This window comes from Hemitrygon akajei, chromosome 4, assembly GCF_048418815.1.
Source record: "Hemitrygon akajei chromosome 4, sHemAka1.3, whole genome shotgun sequence".
Lineage (NCBI taxonomy): Eukaryota > Metazoa > Chordata > Chondrichthyes > Myliobatiformes > Dasyatidae > Hemitrygon > Hemitrygon akajei.
This window is the reverse complement of record NC_133127.1, coordinates 101,935,744-101,958,009: the sequence shown is the minus strand read 5'-3', so window position 1 is coordinate 101,958,009 and position 22,266 is coordinate 101,935,744. Positions and strand designations below refer to the sequence as shown.

The 22,266-nt window shown below is 42.9% G+C and overlaps 1 protein-coding gene across 1 annotated transcript in view; it reads left to right on the top strand.

Annotated features, from left to right (window-relative positions):
• Nucleotides 1-13,426: 13,426 nt before the first annotated feature.
• slc2a9l2 (solute carrier family 2 member 9, like 2) overlaps nt 13,427-22,266 on the top strand; it is a 374,573-nt gene continuing 365,733 nt past the window's right edge. The window contains exon 1 of the mRNA XM_073043122.1: nt 13,427-13,539. The gene's annotated coding sequence lies outside the window, so the exon portion shown is untranslated. The remainder of the gene's footprint in view (nt 13,540-22,266) is intronic.

The following is a 22,266-nucleotide window of genomic DNA, read 5'->3' as shown; positions in this document are numbered from 1 at the left end:
CTCAGATTGTATACTCCATCAATGTCTCTCATTATTTAATGTACTTCTATCAGTTCACCCCTCAGCCTTGGACACTCCAGTGAAAACAATCCAAACACTCCTTATCACTTAGACTCTCTAATCCAGGCAATATCTTGGTGAACCTCTTCTGCACTCTCTAAATTTGAAGCAACGAGTGAAGGAGAGAGACATCATTGCAAGGCGGGGGCCATTTGAATAGAGCAAGTCTCATTGGAAGTGAGTTTTATTTTAGCGAGTTAAAGAAGGGAGGTGTAAATGGAGTGGCCACTGTTAGAGAGGTAGGCTTCGGCTCAATAGGCTTTGCTGAGAACAGGCTTGGACAAGCACAGGCAGAGATTCTAAGGAAATTTCTTCTAAGTAAGTTTTCTTTCTCTTTCTTTGCCTATTAGCACATAGCTCATGCACTGTGACTGGATCCAGGGTTAGAGGTATGTTTGTGTGAGATATGGGAACTCTGGCAGATCTCCAATCTCCCTGATAACTACATCTACATGGTGCATCGAGATGCAGTTCCTTAGAGACTGTGTTAGGGAATTGGAGCTGCAGTTGATGACCGTTGGGTCATACAGGAGAATGAGGAGGACATAGATAGCTACAGGGAGGTAGTCAACCTAAAGTGCAGGAGGCAGGTACCTGGGTGACTGTCAGTAGAGGGAAAGGGAACAGGTCGTCTGTGCCTATTCCCTTCAACAATAAATATACCACTTTGGGTAATGTTTGTTGAGAGAGGGGAACAACCTACTGGGGGAAGCTCCAGCAATTGGGTCTCTGGCACTGTGGCTCAAAAGGGAAGGGGGAGGGAAGAAAAGGAGCACAGCAGTGATAGCAGATTCCATAATTAGAGGAGCAGACAGCAGATTCTGTAGATGTAAAGAATGGTTTGTTGCCTCCCAGGGTCAGGGATATTGCCGGTCAGGTCCAGAGCATCCAAAAGCTGTAGTGCATTTTGGTACTAACAACATAGGTAGGAAAAGGAAGGAGGTCCTGAAGAGAAAATGTATGGAGTTGGGTGGAAAGCTGACAAGGAGGACATCCGGGATAGGAATCTCTGGATTGCCGCCTGTATCATGCACCAGTGAGGGAAAGGACAGGATGATTGGGCAGATAAGTGTGTTACTGAGGAACTGGTGCAGGGGCAGGGGTTCAGATTTCTAGATTACTGGGTTATCTTCTGGAGAAGCTATGGTCTCTTTGGGGATTTGCTATTGCTTGCATGGTGGGTGGTGGGGGGTGATGCTTTAGCTGGAGCAGATGGGGAGGGGGCTTTGGGGTTCTAATGTTTTCTCTCATTCATTCTTTATGCTTTATTTTCTGTTTCATTGAAGTCTGTGAAGAGTAAGTACTTCAGGTTGTATACTGTATACATTCTCTGATATTAAATTGAACTGTTTGATCTTTTCTTAGGTAAGGGTCCCAAAACAGCTCAGAGTACTCCGTGCAGACTGGCAAATGCCTTATAAAGTCTCCACATTACACCTTTGCTCTTATATTCTAATCCTCTTGAAATGAATGTATTTGCCTTCCTTACCCCCAACTCAACCTGCAACTCACTGTTTCAATGGTACAGTGTGCCTTGTCGCTTGTCTGAGTTTCCCAGCTTGAGGACCAACAGATGCTCACTCACATCAAGGGAGAGACAGAGAGAGATTGCTCAAGTGCAGGGGCCTTTTGTCAGCAGGCCACCTGCAGTCTCCAGGTTTCAATCTTCTGCAATGCTTCGATATTGGTGAAGAACAGAGGTGTCCAAGGGGTTGCAGCCTGAAGGCATTCATGTTCCAGGCTGTACCTTGAGATATCAAAATCCCGGTCTGCAAGGTGTGTCCAAGAACGAGAACCCATTGCCTATGGAGAACCATAGTTTAAGCTGCAGCTGTAGATCATGGACTTTCTGGCATTGGAGAATGATTCTGGGATTGAAAGGCTTAATGTAAGGGTAGAGTTTGATGGCACTGGGCCTGTACTCACTGGAGTTTGAAAGAATGAAGGGGCATCTCATTGAAATCTATCGAACATTGAAAAGCCTAGAAAGAGAGAATGTTGGGAGGATGTTTCCTATAGTGGGTGTGTTTAGGACCAGAAGGAACAGCCTTAGAATGAAGAATTGTCCATTTAGAACAGAAATGAGAAAGTTCTTTTGTCAGAGGGTAGTGAATCTGTGGAATTCATTGCTACAGATGACTGTAAAGGCCAAGTCATGGAGTATTTTTAAAGCAGAGGTTCATAGGTTCTTGATTGGGTAGGGTGTCAAAGGTTACAGTGAGAAAGCAGGAGAATGGGATTGAGAGGGATAATAAATCAGCCATGATGGAATGGCAGAGCAGACTCGATGGGTGACTGGCCTAATTCTGCTCCTTGTATGCATTCTGTAATGCAGTGACAAGGATTGCATGTATGAATCTAAATGTGGCCTAACCAGTTTTATACTTCTGCAACATGGCTTCCCAGCTTCCACACTTAGCACCTGAATCGATGGAGGCAGATTTCCCAAAAGCTTTCTTCACCAGCCCTCCTGCCCAAGCTGCTACTTTCAGGGAGCTATGGACCAGTACCCCTAGATTCTTCTACACACGAATGCTCCAATTTTCTCCATTTCCTTTCTACTTTCCTCTTTCCTTTGATCTTTCAAAATGCAACAACTCACACTGTTGAAGTCTCTCAGCCTGAAACGCTGACTGTTTATTTTTTTCCAGAGATAATGCCTGGCCTGATGAGTTCCTCCAGCAGTTTGTGTGTTGCTCAGATTTCCAGCGTCTGCAGATTTTCTGCTCTTTGGTATTGGACATCTCACACTTGTCTGTATTAAACTCCATTTGTGACCTCCTTGCCCACATTTCCAACTCACCTATTTCGGCTGAATTCTTTGACAAATTTCCTCACTATCCACAACTCTGCCAATTTGTGTGTCATCTGCAAACCTACTAAGCAATCCACTTGTACTTCTGTCCAAATCATTTATTTATATCACAAATGACAGAAGTCCTAGCACTAATCCTTACAGAACAGTACTGGTAATGGGGCTCCTATCAGAATAACACCTCTACCATTTGTCTCTGTCTTCTATGGGCACTCGGGTTTTGAATTAAATCTCCATCAATCACAGAAAGTACTTTTAGTTGCAAGTTAATCTCCATTAATGTTAGGGCACCCTCCTTTGACACAGACATTCATAGAAATGAATCAATATCAGAAAATATTGCCAGAATACTCTTGTATCTTGGTGTCATCAGCTGAGGGTAATTGAAAGGTGATTAAGACTGAAAATAATGATAGAAATATATTTCTCAACAGTTCAATATCTCCTTCTTGAAGACATCCAGTGCAAATGAGACATTTGTTTTCAGAACACGAAGAGATAGATGGGTAATGGCATGAATCACAGTTGACGTATAGGTCAAGAATGTCTCAAGGACCCCTTTTCTTTTACTTTTAATGGTTTCACTTTCCTTATGGACCACCAACTCATTCTTGCCTCAGCTGGGGCAATTAAGTACAGATGCAACTGTGACGAGACCCGATTTCCTTCGGGATCAATAAAGTATGTCTGTCTGTCTGTCTGTCTGTCAATAAATCCAGGTTTTCTGAGGAAACATACCCTATAAATAAAGGCTATTTCTTTGACAATGGTTTACTTTTCAAATGTGGCTCTTCCTCAGAATCGTCTCAGTCCTGTTTAAGAGTTATTCTTCAAATATTAGCATTTGTTTCTCACTGGCTAATTTTGTGGTTTCAGACCTTTTTTTGATTTGCATTAATTTAGCTATTTTTCCTCAATAGAACTAGATAATTTTTTCCCAGGCTACCCTTCTATGGTCCAACATCCCATTAAGCCACGTTGATGGCCCTTAAAGATGTGTGATGCCAAGTAAACCAAATTAAATTGGGATCTTGGGAAATTCTTGACTGATGATTCAATTGTGACAGCCACCATTATCAAATCTATCTCTTGGTGCTCTGAAAGAAAGTCTTTTCCTGGCAGCCTTCATACAAAACAAAGGACAATGAGGCTGCTTGGCTAGAAAGACCTCAAAGCAAGGTCAATATGCACAGAGGTACAAAATCTTCACAACCTCTTTCTTCAAATCTACTATACTGAGATTCCAAAGAACTTGTGAGGAACCAACATTGTTATAATCTTTAAGAAAGGAGGTATGTGTGTAAATTAGCAGAATATTGTCTGCTTCCTGGAGTATAAGAATTCCTCATCTGCATACATTTGCTGAGGAAGTCCTGACAAAACAGTTTCAGAACACTCTGGGAGTCCACCAGCATAACTCTTGTTACCTGCTAAATCATGGGAAAATATCACTTCATCAATCATAATTCCCTGGTGAAGGCACAGTCCACATTTATTAAAAGTCATAAGGCTTCAAGTCTTAGCTAGGAAAAAGGTTTATCCTCTTGCTTTGTTTGCCAATTGCCTTTATTCTATGATCTGTGGTTGTTAACCTGTAAAAAAAAATAGTTTTAATTTTGCTTATCATATTTTCTGCATATTACTAAGCAGCCTAATAACATCCACTGTCGTGCTTGGGTTCAAGATATTAAAATGAATCATCATTAGGGCTAAGTCATATCTGATCCTCAAAGTTGTCCTTTTCCAAGAGTACTTGTAAAAGTTTGAGGGTGGTTAAAATGAGCAGAATAAGAATATCTGCTGTGCTCCTCAAGCATTTTTAAATAATAATTAAATATTCTAAATTTGGCCAGTTTAGTCTTAATGATTTTTTTCCTCAAAGATGCTTCAAAACTTTCTTGATTTTTATATTCTTGACTTTGCTTCATACTTCTTCTATGACTCTATAAATTTTTAACTTTTCTTTAAAGTCAAAAAGTTGCACATTCAAAGCTGCTTTGAAGGCTCTAGTCTGACTAAAGGACATAAACATCCCATTTAGCCGAAGTACTATGGAGGAGTCCTACTCAATCTCAGAGCTGCTAGCTTTTGGGAAATATTAAATGTTGTTGTTCAGGTGAGCATGATTCCAAGGCACCATTCAAAGAACAAATGGGATTGTGGGGGGGGGGGGGGGAATAGAGGAGGAACTTTGTTTGATTGTTTCATCAACAGTTATCTCTCAACCAACAGTATTAAATTAGATTATCCTGCATACATTTTATATATTGAGGGACCCTGTTATATCTAGATAACTGCTATGTTTGCACACTAGACAATATTGAGGGTGCTTTAAAACTAAAGTGCTTTGGCCCATCTTTACCATGTGAAAAGTATTACACCAGTTTCTGTTCTCTAGCTAGGTCTAAAAAATACACTACTTTTCCATATCTTACACTCCTTCTATGTGCTATTTCTCAATGAAACCACCAGGCATGCCATTGTTACCTCAAGCTGTCATGGTCCGGTCCGGAGCCCGCAGCCGTCCCTCCCGTCACCCTTAAGCCAATTAGGATCCTCTTGGCTTGAGGCACACCTGTTGCCTATTCAGCTGGCAGGTGTTTATAAGTGGTCCTGGGACTGAGCCGAGTCGGGGGGTCGTCCTGCTATCGATCTGCACTGGTTGTCTTGTCCCCCTGCTTCTCTTGTACGCGCTGGTCCCGCTGTTCTGCCTTGCTCACGTTATCGCACTGTCTGCCTGCCTCTCCCGTTTTACCTGTGTATCATGGTTGCCCTGCTTGTCACCCTGGACCTAGTCCCCTTCCTACCCCTTGCCTCCGTCGGGTAAGTCAGGTCAGATTGCCATTGCCTGGCGGGGGACTCTGCCCCTTTTCCTACCCCCGCTTCCAACGGCTGGTACCCCACACCTGCCCAGGTTTCCCACATTTTGCCCAGGCCTCTGTGTTCACGCCTGGAAGACGGCCCTGCCAAGGATTATGCGGCCCGCCCTGAGGTCTCTGTCCCTTCCTACCCCTTGCTCCCGAAGGATTGTGCCCCGCACCTGCCCAGGTGTTCCGCACCTTGCCCAGGCCCCCATGTCCCTGCCTGGGAGACGGCCCTGCCCAGGAGTATGCGGACCACCCAGAGGGCTCTCGTCCTAGCACCCCTTGTCCCAAGACCCTGACTCGCCGTGAACTCCGGGATCCCGCCTCGCCCGCCTGAACCCCAGCGTTACCCCTGCACGCCATGGTCTCCCCATCTTGTTCTATCTCTAGTTATTCCTGTCCTGCCCCTAGTACTTCAGTGCCTGCTTCCTGCACTTGGGTCCATTCCATGTCCCCCTGTGAAACAAGCACTAATTAATTTCACGGTCTCCTTTGCCAGTCTCCTGTGGTTCGTTGTCAGATTATTGACCAGCATATATCTTAAAAAGAATGAAGCATTATTCACTCATCAACCTTATCCACACCAGTTCATCTATAATTCAAATCTATATAATCATAACTTTATATTTGACTGTGTTCTCTTTGCCCTTTTGAATATTTCTCTCCTCAACATGCCTTGTGTTGCTTAATCTCGTTCTCCTTCCACAGATGTGGCTTGATTTGATAAGTATTTTCAGCATTTTCTGTTTTATTGCATGAGATATCCATATTCATAATAAAAGTTAGCAATATATATTTCTATTAGTACAATAAAACAATGCCAGATACTTTGTCTAAAGGCATGGAGAATATGAACCATACAAGGAAAAGAAATATTAAATGGGGCAACTGAAAGCTTGGATAAAAATGAGGAGGTGGCTGTGATGCCAACACTCTTTCTCTGGGCATTAAGATAATCCATGGAAGGAAGAACTCAACCAAATTTTTTGAATTATACCAAACAATCCAGAATTTATTGAAAAAATATTTAACAAACAGTAAGTGCCATTGAACCTCTACCAATGCCAGCAGGTGCTGCCCCTCTGCTTCTGGCCAGTTCTCCTGTTCCATTAAGAGGAAACTGCAGTGGAGGGGCCCAGTCCTCAAAATCACTTGGATTCCTGGCATAAAGATAGTATGCTAGAATAGCTACTTTAATTGAGTAGATGTCATACGTGTATTTCAATTCAAAATTAACTCATTGAAAAACACAGAATTCAGACTTTGCAGTAGCAGAAACTATATATATTCTTCACCACTATCTCCCCTGGCCTCCTAGAGATGGCGCATGTTGCTGTACTGAAGGGTGGAGGGAGCAGGGTGGGGGTGGTAGTGGAACAAGACTAAGAGAGTGAACATAGTATGAAATTCTATCATAACTGGACCTTAAGGTTTAAAAGATAGACAGAAGTGGCAACTCAATATTCTGGGGTATGATATTTCCAAGTGAGACAAGAAGGGGAAAGGGAGTGAACTGTTCGTCACATATTCTAAATACTTTAGTATTTAGAAGACTCCTCAAATAAGGCCATATGGGTAAGGATGAGAAACAAAAAGGGATTTATCACGGATCTCCCAACAGTCAATAGGAGACAGAGGAACAGAATATAGGCAGACATCGGGGGGATAAAAATAGGGTTATCATACCGGGGAATTTCAATTTCCCAAAATTTAACTATAATTACCTTAACATTTAAGGCTCAAAAGGGATAAAATATTTGAACTGTATCAAAGAAAGCTCTTTGACCAGTATGTACAGAGACCAATGGGTGAAGGAATATTAATGGGCTTGAACTTTGCGAATGCAGCGAGTCAAATGGAGAGAAGTTAACTTTGGAAATACCATAAATGGAGTGACCATAACTCCATTTATTTTAAAGTTAATCTGGAGAAGGATATGGGTGGATCAGTAATAAAGGCCTTGTATTGGGAGGAACTGGCAAAGGTAGATTGGGAATATCTGCTTGCAGGTATGTGGATACCTGGAGAGTGGGAAGCATTCACAGGAGAAGTAAGAAGAGTTCAAGGCCAACATGCTCCTCTAAATATAAAATCTAGGGGTACCTAGTATAGAGAACTCTGGATGTTAAGGAACAGTGAGGGTTGGAAAGGCAGTGGCTAATCAGAGACAAGGGTAGATAGATCCTGACTGACCAATTTGATTGAATTGTTTCAAAAAGTAATGAAGTACATCACTGAGGGTAGGTAGTAGATGAGATTTGTATGGACTTCAGTATTAGTCTTTGATTAAGTCCCACTTGGAAAAATCAATCAAAAGTTTAAGACCCATTGAATCCTAGGCAAATTGTCATGGTAATAGGAGACCGAGACTGATGGCAGAGTTGTTTTTATGAGTGAATGCTTGTGATGTCTCACAAGGATTAGCGCTGAGATCCTTGCAGTTTGAAATATGTGAATGACTTGATAGGATTGGCTAGAGAGAGATTTTGATGTGTTGGTAAAATAGGCTGAGAAATGGCAGATGAAGTTTAGTCCAGAAAAATGTGAGGTGCTCCTCTCTGTCAGCACGTGCATCATGAGTGGTCAGATCCTGGGGAACCTCGAGGAAAAGAAGGATATTGGAATACAAGTGCATGGATCCTTGCAGTTAACACGATTCGGGAGGTTTTTGGAATACTGGCATTCATTGGGGCAATGAATGCAGAAGTATGAAGGGAGTATTCCAACTCAATAGAACCTCGGTTGGGCTTCAGCAGCAGTGTTGTTGCAATTCCGGTCACCATGGTGTAGGAAGAATAAGCTAGCGAAGGAAAGGGTGCAGAAAGAATTAGCCAGTACGTTGCTTGGGATGGATCACCTCTGGATGGGAAGAGGTTAAGAGGGGACATAATGGAGGTGCATAAAATGAGGATTATAAAGGGGTCAGACTGCAGTAAACTTCCTCCCACATCAGAGGCAGATAAAATGAGGACATAGTTTTAAGTGAAGGGGGAAAAGTTTAGAGTGGTTTCTTCTCACAGTGGTAGTCAGTACCTAGAGCGCTCTGCCTGAGAGTGTGGTTGAACTTGGGTCACTGACAATATTTAAGAATTTTTTAGATGAACATTTGAATTGATTAGACGGAGTAAGAATGGGATTAATGAGATTCCATACCTACACACTGATCAGTACAGACAAGCTGGGCTAAATGGCCTTTATCTCATTTGTATAATTCTGCGATTCTATAATTATTACTTCGCAATGAACAGTAACCTCAGGATTTTCTTACATACATGTATAGTTAAATACTGAAATCCTAAAATTGTTAAGAATAACCCAGTGCACCTTCACAAGCTGTACGGATATATGTTTTCTGGCCCATGTAGTTTAAGTCAGTTCAGATGATATAAATTTAGTCTTTTTAATGAATGAGTTCCATTGAAAATCTTACGCCCAGTTACACAATGTCTAAACAATTTTTTTATGTCTTGCTGAGCACTAACTTCTTAACAAGCTGTCTGATTGACATAGAACAGTATTGTCCTGAACAACACTGGCTATTGATGCCTAATTAAACTCATCCTTTCCACTTGCACATGGTCCAAGTGCCTGCATTCTGTTGCATATTCATGTTCAAAGTAAGTTTATTATCACTCTACATATATGTCAACATATACTACCCTGAGATTCATTTTCTTACGGGCATTCAAAACCGCACATGCCAAAGAGAGACAAACAAGCAACATGCAAAAGGAAACAAACTGTGCAAATACAATCAATAAATAAATACTGAGAACATGGGATGAAGAATCCTTAACAGTGAGTCCATAAAAGTGTTATCAGTTCAGTGTTGGGGTGAGTGAATTTATCTCCTCTAGTTCAAGAGCCTGGTGGCTGAGGGGAAATAACTTTTCCTGAACCTGGTGGTGTGGAACACAAGGCTCCCGTACCTACTTTTGGTAAGAAGAGAGCGTGCCTGGGTGGTGGAGGGTCTTTGATGATGGATGCTGTGTCAGTGCTCCATGTAGATGTGCTCAATGGTGGAGAGGGCTTGACCTGTGATGGACAGGGATGATTGCACCAAATTTTGGAGGTTTTTCTGTTCAAGGGCATTGGTGTTCCCATGCCAGGCTGTGATGCAACCAGCCAGTGTACTCTCCACTGTGTATCTATTAGAAGTTTGTCAGATTTTCAGATGACATGCAGAATCTGCACAAACTTTAAAGAAAGTAGAGGCATTGTATTATAGGGGTGTATTATAGACCACCTAATGGGGAGCAAGAATTGGAGGAGCAAATTTGTAAGGTGATAGCAGTTATTTGTAGTAAGCACAAGGTTGTGATTGTGGGAGATTTTAATTTTCCACACATAGACTGGAAAGCCCACTCTGTAAAAGGGCTGGATGGTTTGGAGTTTGTAAAATGTGTGCAGGATAGTTGTTTGCAGCAATACATAGAGGTACCAACTAGAGACGGGGCAGTGTTGGATCTCCTGTTAGGGAATGAGATTGGTCAGGTGATGGAAGTATGTGTTGGGGAGCACTTCGGGTCCAGTGATCACAATGCCATTAGTTTCAATATAATTATGGAGAAGGATAGGTCTGGACCCAGGGTTGAGATTTTTGATTGGAGAAAGGCTAACTTTGAGGAGATGCGAAAGGATTTAGAAGGAGTGGATTGGTACAATTTGTTTTATGGGAAGGATGTAATAGAGAAATGGAGGTCATTTAAAGGTGAAATTTTGAGGGTACAGAATCTTTATGTTCCTGTTAGGTTGAAAGGAAAGGTTAAAAGTTTGAGAGAGCCATGGTTTTCAAGGGATATTGGAAACTTAGTTCAGAAAAAGAGAGAGATCTACAATAAGTACAGGCAGCATGGAGTAAATGAGGTGCTCAAGGAATATAAAGAATGTAAAAAGAATATTAAGAAAGAAATTAGAAAAGCTAAGATACGAGGCTGCTTTGGCAAGTAAGGTGAAAATAAATCCAAAGGGTTTCTACAGTTATATTAATAGAAAAAGGATAGTGAGGGATAAAATTGGTCCATTAGAGAATCAGAGTGGACAGCTATGTGTGGAGCCAAAAGAGATGGGGGAGATTTTGAACAATTTCTTTTCTTCGGTATTCACTAAGGAGAAGGATATTGAATTGTGTAAGGTAAGGGAAATAAGTAGGGTAGTTATGGAAACTGGAGTTATGGAGTCCTGACAGTCCTTAAGGTCCTAGGACCTTAAGGGAAGTTAGTGTAGAAATAGCAGGGGCTCTGGCAGAAATATTTCAAATATCATTAGAAATGGGGATGGTGCCTGCGGATTGGCATATTGATCATCTGGTTCCATTGTTTAAAAAGGGTTCTAAGAGTAAACCTAGCAATTATCAGTCTGTAAGTTTGATGTCAGTGGTGGGTAAATTAATGGAAAGTATTCTTAGAGATGGCATATATAATTATCTGGATAGACAGGGTCTGATTCGGAACAGTCAACATGGATTTGTCCGTGGAAGGTCATGTTTGACAAATCTTATTGAATTTTTTGAAGAGGTTACTAGGAAAGTTGACGAGGGTAAAGCAGTGGATGTTGTCTATATGGACTTCAGTAAGGCCTTTGACAAGTTTCCGCACAGAAGGTTAGTTAGGAAGGTTCAATCGTTAGATATTAATATTGAAGTAGTAAAATGGATTCAACAGTGGCTGGATGGGAGATGCCAGAGAGTAGTGGTGGATAACTGTTTGTCAGGTTGGAGGCCGGTGACTAGTGGTGTGCCTCAGGGATCTGTATTGGGTCCAATGTTGTTTGTCATATATCATTAATGATCTGGATGATGGGGTGGTAAATTGGATTAGTAAGTATGCAGATGATACTAAGGTAGTTGGCGTAGTGGATAATGAAGTAGGTTTTCAAAGCTTGCAGAGAGATTTAGGCCAGTTAGAAGAGTGGGCTGAACGATGGCAGATGAAGTTTAATGCTGATAAGTGTGAGGTGTTACATTTTGGTAGGACTAATCAAACTAGGACATACATGGAAATGGTAGGGCATTGAGGAATGCGGTAGAACAGAGTGATCGAGGAATAATGGTGCATAGTTCCCTGAAGGTGGAATCTCATGTGGATAGGGTGGTGAAGAAAGATTATGGTATGCTGGCCTTTATAAATCAGAGCTTTGAGTATAGGAGTTGGGATGTAATGTTAAAATTGTACAAGGCACTGGTGAGGCCAAATTTGGAGTATTGTGTACAGTTCTGGTCACCAAATCATAGGAAAGATGTCAACAAAACAGAGAGAGTACAGAGGAGATTTACTAGAATGTTACCTGGGTTTCAGCACCTAAGTTACAGAGAAAGGTTGAGCAAGTTAGGTCTTCATTCTTTGGAGCGTAGAAGGTTGAGGGGGGACTTGATAAAGGTATTTAAAATTATGAGGGGGATAGATAGAGTTGATGAGGATAGGCTTTTTCCATTGAGAGTAGGGGAGATTCAAACAAGAGGACATGAGTTGAGAGTTAGGGGGCAAAAGTTTAGGGGTAACACGAGGGGGAACTTCTTTACTCAGAGAGTGGTAGCTGTGTGGAATGAGCTTCCAGTAGATGTGGTAGAGGCAGGTTCGATATTGCCATTAAAAAAAAAAATTGGATAGGTATATGGACAGGAAATGAATGGAGGGTTATGGGCTGTGTGCGGGTCAGTGGGACTAGGTGAGAGTAAGCGTTCAGCACAGACTAGAAGGGCCAAGTTGGCCTGTTTCCATGCTGTAATTGTTAAATGGTTATATGCTGTGCCTTCTTTGTACTGGACCCAGGACAGATCCTCTGAAATGATAATACCAAGGAATTTAAAGTTGCCAACTCTCTCCACCTCTGATCCCTTGATGAGGACTGGCTCATGGACCTCTGGTTTCCTCCTCCTGAAGTCAATAACCATCTCCTTGGTCTTGCTGACATTGAGTGAGAGGTTGTTGTGGCACCACTCAGGCAGATTTTCTATCTCCCTCCTTTATGCTGATTCATCACCACCTTTGATTTGACCAGTGGCAGTAGAGTCATCAGCAAACTTAACTATGGCATTGGAGCTGTGCATAGTCTCAGAGTCTGAAGTATAAAGTGAGAAGAGCAGGGAGCTAAGTACACAGCCTGGTGGTGCACCTGTGCTGTTGGAGATTGTGGGGGTGGTATTGTGCCAATCTGAACTGACTGGGGTCGGTGATGAGGAAATCCAGCATCCATTTATTAGCCTCTTGTCATTTCTGCCTGCACCACTATCCCTGGCAGAGCATTTAGATGCTCACCAGCCTTTGTGTAGACAAACTTGTCTCTCACATCTTCTAATTTCATATCTACAGTTCAGTAGCTTGGTGTTTTTTGTAACTATAGAATCCTTTGAACTTACTTTGGGGAGCAGAATGGAAGAGGTATTCATTACAGGGATCACAGACTCACCCCTGCTGAGAAATCATATGATGTTGATTCAGTCTTTTATTTAAAGTCAGTGAAATTTATCTTTCAAGATGAACCAGTTCCAAGTTGTGTTTCACATAAACACAAAGATAACATTCCACCCTTTTTCCTGTTTGGCACAGTGCTTGTTTATAATTGAAAAAGTAGGAGTAAATCATACAGTAATTTTCCATATATTTTGCAAGAGTTTCGGTTGCTGTGTGGACTGTGTAAGCTGCTTGTTGTTGATCTATTGAAATATGTTCTGACTTTCATTTCCTGCTCAAAGATTCATAGCTTTGTAACAGGCAGCAGAGAGAGAGAGAGAGTGAGAGAGAGTGCATGGAAAACTTCATGGACCTAACTGCACTTACTTTCATGTGAGGAACTTAACAGGTACGGCAGATGGACTTGCATTCTCAAAAGGCCTTTGACAAAGTGCCATACTTGAGACTGCTTAACAAGTTAAGAGCCCATGGTATTACAGGAAAGGTACTAGCATGGATAGGGTATTGGCTAATTGGCAGGAAGCACAGAGTGGAAATAAAGGAGCCTTTTCTGGTTGGCTGACAGTGACTAGTGGTGTTCCACAGGGGTTAGTGCTGGGACTGCTTCTTTTTACGTTATGGGTCAATGATTTGGATGACGGAATTGATGGCTTCGTGGCCAAGTTTGTGGATAATACGAAGAGAGGAAGCAGGGAGTCTGCAGAAGGACTTAGACAAATTAGGAAAATGTGCAAAGAAGTGGCAGACGGAATATAGTGTAGGGAAGTGTATGGTTATACACTTTGGTAGAAGGAATAAAGGCATAGACTACTTTGTAAGGGGGAGGAAATTCAGAAATCAGAGTTGCATAGGGACTTTGAAGCCCTTGTGCAGGATTTCCCAAAGGTTCATTTGCAGGTTGAGTTGGTGGTGAGGAAAGCAAATGCAATTTTAGCATTCTTTCCGTGAGGGCTAGAATACAAGAGCCAGGATGTAATGCTGAGGCTTTTGAAGGCATTTGTCAGACTGCACATTGATGCACCATCAATAACTCTCAGAGACGTGAGTCAAGGTAGGCTTTTATTAGCTGGAAGGAAGCACCGTCAGCAGCAAGAGCCCACCATACAGCATCCTGGAGACTGAGGGGGGAGCAGTGCCTCCAATCGCCTTTATACCGGGGTCTGTGGGAGGAGCCACAGGAGCAGTCCGCGGGGGGTGGGGGGGGGGGGCGAGTCCAGACAGGTATATGTAGTTCACCACATTTACCCCCCCTTTGTTTTAAAAGAGAGTCCCCATGGGGCAAAGTTTCTGACAAGTATATTTACAGGTTAAGTCTATCAGGTGGTCGAATCTGTCGCTGCGATCTACGTAGCACCGGCTGTGATTGCACAGATGCCGGTGGTGATTGCACCGGAGACGGAGGTTGTGCTGGTTCTGGCCTAACTGGAGGTGTCAGCCCACTAGGCTTCAGTGATCCCTCATGCGTGTGCGAGACACCCGGTATAGGAGTGTCGTGAGGAGTCTGTGTGGGGCTTGGTGTGCGTGGTGTCACCTCGGGTACAGGGTTCATAGTCACCATGGAGTGTTCGGGGTAGTGGTCTGCTGCTCCTGCGGGTGCCAGGTCGCAGACGGAGACCGTGTCCTCCCGCCCATCAGGTAAGACCACGTAGGCATACTGGGGGTTCACATGTAGAAGGTGAACCCTCTCGACCAGCGATGAGTATTTATTGCTCCTCGCATGTTTCCGGAGCAGCACTGGCCCTGGGGACATCAGCCAAGCCGGTAGGGTGGTCCCAGTGGCAGACTTCCTGGGAAAAGAAAAGAGTCGCTCATGGGGGGTGGCATTGGTGGACGTGCATAACAGGGAGCGGATGGAGTGGAGTGCCTTGGGGAGGACCTCCTGCCATCAAGAGACCGGCAACCCCTTTGACCTAAGGGCTAAAAGTGTGGCCTTCCACACTGTGGCATTCTCCCTCTCCACCTGTCCATTTCCCCGGGGATTATAGCTTGTGGTCCTACTAGTAGCAATGCCCCTAGCCAGCAGGTACTGGCACAGCTCGTCACTCATAAAGGAGGACCCTCTATCACAATGGATATAGCAGGGATATCCAAACAGAGTGAAGAGCTGGTACAGGGCTTTTATGACGGACGTGGCAGTGGTGTCGGGGCAGGGGATGGCAAAGGGGAACAGCGAGTACTCGTCGATAATGTTGAGAAAGTAGACATTGCGGTCGGTGGAGGGAAGGGGGCCCTTAAAGTCAACACTCAGTCGCTCAAAGGGGCGGGTGGCCTTGATAAGTTGCACCTTTTCAGGACGGTAGAAGTGCGGTTTGCACTCAGCACAGACTTGGCAGTCCCTGGTCATTGTCCTGATGTCCTCAAGGGAGTAAGGCAGGTTCCGGGCTTTCATGAAATGGTAAAATCGGGTGACCCCTGGGTGGCAAAGATCTGCATGGAGGGCGTATAGCTAGTCGAGCTGTGCGCTGGCACACGCTCCCCGGGATAGAGCATCAGGGGGCTCATTGAGCCTTCCAGGCCGATACGCGGGGTCTGCGGCATCCATGGGACCGGTGGGGGATCGCGCAGCTGGACAGCGTCAGCGTTGTGCAGAGCAGCCTCCTGCGTGTCGGCCAGCTCGATCACCGAGCGTAAGGTAAGATCGGCATTTTCCAGCAGCCGCTGGCACACGTACACTGACCTGATCCCTGTAACGAAGGTGTACCAGGGGCTCCGCATGCTGTTCCGCCGTCAGTCCCCTGCAGTCGCAGGCCCGCACGAGTGTCTGTAGGGCCCAGATAAACTCAGCAATGTCTTGTATAGACGGTCTTCACCGGCCGCAGGTACTGTCTTTTGAGGGCGTCCAGTGCCCCTTGGTAGGTCGGCAGGTCCCTGATAGGGGGGTATACCTTCGGACTGACTCTGGAGAGGAGGATTTTGTGCATGATAGCAGGCTCAGTCACGGGAATCTCTTCCAAGTATGATTGGAAGCATGCAAGCCAGAGTTCAAAGGCAATGGCTGCTTCTGGGGCTTGAGGATCAATGTCCAATTTTTCCAGACGTAAAATACTTTCCATGTTTTAAAATTTCCAGCTAATAAAATTGATGCACCATCAATAACTCTCAGAGACGTGAGTCAAGGTAGGCTTTTATTGGCTGGAAGAAAGCACCGTCAGCAGCAAACGACCACCACACAACATCCTGGAGACTGAGGGAGGAGCAGTGCCTCCAATCGCCTTTATACCGGGGTCTGTGGGAGGAGCCACAGGAGCAGTCAGCAGGGAGAGGCATGTCTAGACAGGTATATGTAGTTCACCACACACTTGGAGTATTGTGAGCAGTTTTGGGCCCCTTATCTAAGAAAAGATTAAAGGGTCCAGAGGAATTCACGAGAATGGTTCTGGGGATGAAAAGGTTAACGTATACAGAGTGTTTGATGACAATAGGCAAGTACTCACTAGAGTTTAGGAGAATGGGGGGGTATCTCATTGAAACCTATTGAATATTGAAAGGCATAAAGAGAGTGAATATGGAAAGGGTATTCCCAAAGTGGGGGAGCCTAGCACCTGAGGGCTTCAGAATAGAGGGATGTACATTTAGGACAGAAATGAGAGGAATTTCTTTAGCTAGAGAATAGTGAATCTATGTAATTCATTGCCACAGGCGGCTGTGGAAGCCAAGTTATTAAGTATAGTTAAAGCGGAATTTGATAGGTTTTTGATTAGTTGAGGACTCGGATTACGGGAAGCATGCAGGAGAATCGGCTTGAGAAGGATAATGCATCAGGCATGATGGAAACGTGAAGCAGACTCAATTCTAATCTGCTCCAATGTGTCACGTATTAACAAGTCAGGGCATGGACAGGTACATGGGACTGGATACTGTAGCTATTACATAAACATAGTCGAGTGGAGGGCAGGCCCTGCAGCTCAGTTTTCTGGGGTCCGACTTCTAGAGGCATATTGGAGGTGATGGGAAAAGAGAAAGAGGAATTGCTTTTTCAAAGACAAAGTAAAATGATCATCAACCTGTGTACTTATATGTTCCCAACTACTACCTTGAGGTTCAATTTCTAACAGAAATTTACAGGAAAATAAAAAACACAACAGAATTTATGGAAAACTAGACATAAAGGCTGGCAACAACCAATATGCAAAAGAATACATTGTGCATATAAATGTAATCATCTCACCGTGGCCCCTAACAAACTAGGCTTGTTAACAAACTTCGGACTCAGCAATGCATGGGTATTGGTGAGAGGACCATCTCCAATAAACAACATACCTCTAGACAAATTGGAATGAAAGTAGTATAAATACTGCTCCATGCAAACGTTATCATTTGCCAGGAAATAACGGCACTTACCAGCATGATCTTACAGAGGATGTATATTTATAAATATTTCAACTTTAACAAACAGTTAACAGAGAAAAGGCTCCTCTTCATAGGACGTCTCTAGAGATACAGCTCATTAGCCCATCGCTAACAGCCACCAAACTCAGCGATGAGAAAGCTATCCTTTCGCATACTCCGTATGTCGAGGGTAAATATGACTTGGGTCCCATCAAATCCGTCAGGTTGGGATGTCTCACCCACCCGAGTCCTGAGTTATGTGAATGCTGTGTAACTTACTGTTTCCATACAATCGCCCAGTGACAAGAAATTACAGACCATACGTTGCATGCAATTATAAAGAAAGTATTTATATACATTAGCTTAACTAAACAGTTATCAAAGAAAAGACAGAAAAAACAAAAGGGCCCATTATAATTAAACAGTCAAGTGTGCACAGGTTGGAGCTCAAATCTTATAAAAGCCATTGTGCCCGATGTACTCACAGCACCAGCTCATATTTATCAATCCCTGGTATAATTCTCACTTTTGAGCTCCATTGAATTGTGTATTTCCACCAGATCGATCCCTACAGCCGGTTCTCTCGAACTTCCCTTTCCATCTTCTGTCGAAAAAGACCTCGATCCACCTCAGTGTCCTGAACCATATATATCCACATTATAAAAGAGGAAGTGTTGGCTGTCATAGAGACTGATAAACCCCTGGGCCTGAGCAAGTTTATCCTAGGATATTGATGGGAAGAAATTACTGGGGTCTTGACAGACAATTTTATATGAGCAAAGGGTGAGTACCGGGAGACTGGAGACTGGCCAATGCTGTGTAGCCCCTCACTGAGCTCATTGGCAAACTTGGCTCTGCTGACAGCCATGGGACTCAGCAGTGAGAAGACCACCTTCCATAAACAATATACAGCGCCTATAAAATGTATTCACCCACTTTGGAAATTTTCATGTTTTATTGTTCTACAACATTGAATCACAGTGGATTTAATTTGGCTCTTTTTTTGACACAGATCAACAGAAAAAGACACATGTCAAAGTGAAAACAGATCCCTACAAAGTGCTCTAAATTAATTACAAATATAAAACACAAATAATTGATTGCATAAGTGTCAACCCCTTTAACATGACCCACCAAATCGTCACTGGTGCAGCCAATTGGTTTTAGAAGTCACATAATTATTTAAATGGAGATCACCTGTGTGCAGTCAAGGTGTTTCAGTTGATTGGAGTAAAAATACACCTGTGTCTGGAAGGTCCAACTGCTGGTGAGTCAGGATCCTGGTAAAAACTACACCATGGAGACAAAAGAACACGCCAAGCAACTCCAAGAATAGGTTATTGAAAAGCACATGTCAGGAGATGGATACAAGAAAATTTTCAATTCAGTGACTATCCTTTGGACTAATGTGAAATCAATCATCAAGAAATGTAAAGAATACGGCACAGCTGTAAATCTGCCCATCCAGGCCATCCTTTAAAACCGAGTAATTGTGCAAGAAGGGGACTAGTGAGGGAGGCCACCAAGAGACCTGTGACAACTGTGGAGGAGTTACAAGCTTCAGTGGCTGAGTTGGGAGAGACAGCGCATACAATAACTATTGCCTGGGTTCTTCACCAGTTGCAGCTTTATGGGAGAGTGGCAAAGAGAAAGCTACTGTTGAAAAAACCTCACATGAAATCTTGGCTAGAGTTTGCTAGAAGGCATGTGGGAGACATGAAGTCAGCTGGAAGACGGTTCAATTGTTTTATTAAACCAAAACTGAGCTTTTTGGCCATCAGGATAAACGCTATATTTGGCATAAGCTAAACATCGCACATCATCAAAAACACGCTATCCCTACCATGAAGCACGGTGGTGGCTGCATCACACTGTGGGGATGCTTCACTGCAGCAGGCCCTGGAAGGCTTGTGAAGGTAGAAGCTAAGATGAATGCAGCAAAATACAGAGAAATCCTGGAGGAAAAAAAGATGCAGTCTGCAAGAGAACTGTGACGTGGGAGAAGATTTGTTTTCCAGTAAGACTATGATCTCCAGCACAAAGACTTAAAAACAACAAAGTTAATGTCCTGGAGTGGCCAAGTCAGAGTCCACACCACAATCTAATTGAGAATTTGTGGCTGGACATGAAAAGGGCTGTTCACTCACATTCCCCATGCAATCTTACAGAGTTTGAGCAGTTTTGTAAAAAAAAATGGGGAAAAATTGCAGTGTCCAGATGTGCAAAGCTGATAGAGACCTATCCACACAGACTCAAAACTGTAATTGCTGCCAAATGTGCATCTGCTAAATACTGACTTGAAGGGGTGAGTAATTATGCTATCAATTATTTTGTGTTTAATAATTCTATTAAATTTAGATGAATTTGTAGAAATTTGTTTTCATTTTGATATGAATGAGTCTTTTCTGTTGATCAATGTCAAAAAAAACTGAATTAAATTCACTGTGATACAATATTGTAAAACAATAAAACATAAAAATTTCTGAGGGGGGGTTGAATATGTTTATAGGCACTGTATGTCTAGGGTTGGTATGATTTGGGGGGGTTCAACCAAACAGGAACATCGTGATGTTCTGATCAAAGAAACCTCAATTTGGTTGAATGCTATGTGAACACAGCCCATACACAATTGTTGGTCAGCAAGAAGTAGCAGGTCATATAAGGCATAAAATTATAAAAGAAAGTATATTTACAAATTTCACCTTGTGGACTAGTTAGTAAGGAAAAGAAAAGAAAAAAAGGCCCATTACAGTTAACCCAGTCCAAATGTGCAGATAAATGTGGAGCTCATCTTGATGTTTTTTCACTCACATACTGGACCCACAGTCTGTGTGAAAGCACACACTATATTCCAAACATTGTTTGACATCTATCTTAAAAATGTGCTCTCTCTCTTTCTCTCTGTCTTGGGAGTAATGGCCCTTCCTTCTTGGAGCCATTCCTCTGTACAACACACTTTGTGCAACAGGATTCTCCTTCCTATGGCATTCTCATCCTGTCCTCTCCACAGCTCGTCAAAAAAAAAACCCACAAACCTCACCAGTATCCGTCACAAATCTCTCCCAGTCCAACTCTCTCTAAACCTCCCAATTTCTCTGTCTTTATTGAATATCATAGCCCTTCATCTTTAGCTGAAACCAAAACGTTCTACCAGCTGGACATACGGCTTTGCAGGAGTTATTAAAATGAAATAACTACAGCATAAGAGGGGAAATCTTAACCAGGGCATTTCACCTGCAGCTTTATTGATGATTATGTTTTGAAGAGGTTAGCAGAAGGCTTGACAAGATCAGGGCAATAGGAGGCAAGGAAGGCAGGTTCAGGAGCAATTATTACCCTTCAACTACTGGGCTCCCAAACCAATGTGGATAACCACTCACCTCAACTCTGAACTGATTTCCCAACCCACGGGCTCACTTTCAAGGACTCCACAACTCATGTTCTCAGTATTTTTTAATTTGTTTGTCTGTGTGTTTGTTTATTTATTTAATATTTGTATAAAATGTCTTCTGTTGCTCATTTGTTTGTCAATTTTTGTTTGTGTGGATTTTCAAGTCTAGTCACTTTTTATTGTCATTTCGACCGTAACTGCTGGTACAGTACACAGTAAAAACAAGACAACGTTTTTCAGGACCATGGTACTACATGAAACAGTACAAAAAAATACACTGAATGATGTAAAAACAACACAGAAAAAACAAAATTACACTGGACTACAGACCTACTCAGGACTGCATAAAATGAACAAAACAATAAATAATGAATGATTCCGCATAAGACCTGTTCTCTAGTCCAGGCAGCATCCTTGGAAATTTCCTCTGCACCTTCTCTAAAGCTTCCACCTCCTTTCTATAGTGAGATGACCAGAACTGAACACAATACTCCAAGTCTGGTTTAACCAGTGTTTTATAGAGCTGCAACATTACCTTGTGGCTCTTGAATTCAATCCCTGACTAATGAAGACCAACACACCATACACCTTCTTAACAACCCTTTCAACTTGTGTGCCAACTTTGAGATATCTATGGGCATGGATCCCAAGATTACTCTGTTTTTTCACACAGTAATCTGCCAGTAACCCTGTACTCTGCCTTCAAATTTGACCTTTCAAATGAATCACTTCACACTTTTCCTGGTGGAAATTCATCTGCCACTTCTCGGCCCATCTCTGCATCCTGTCAGTGTCCCACTGCAACCTATTTCAATCCTCTATGCTATCTACAAACCTTCCTGTCATCAGCAAATTTACTAACCCATCCTTCCTCTTCCTCATCGAAGACATTTATAAAAATTACAATAAGTAGGGGTCTCAGAACAGATCCCCGTGGAACGCTAAAGTCACTAACCACCAGGCAGAATGTGCTTGATTTATTATCACCCTCTTCCTCCTGAGGGCTAGCTGATTCTGTATTCATACAGTCAGGTTTCCCTGAATTCCATTCCTCCTGACTTTCGAAACAAGCTACCATGTCAAATGCCTTTCTAAGATCCATAGATGCCACGGATGAGAGGTGGGTGAGAAAGGTGGTAAGAGAGCAATCTGGGGTTTGTGAATGACCAAACTGGAGGTGTTGACATCATTGATAGCAGGAAGGCAGACTGGCAATCATGGAAAAATCTGGAATAGTCTTGGAAGGGTCATTGATGTAGGGGGAATGAAATCAGCTTGGATAAAACAATTAATGGAAGGTGTGGTAGGCAATCAATGCAAACAATGGTAGGTGTTTTGACAATTTGATGAATTGATGAGGAGGGGTTCTGCTCACTCTTCCACGACGTTACTCCA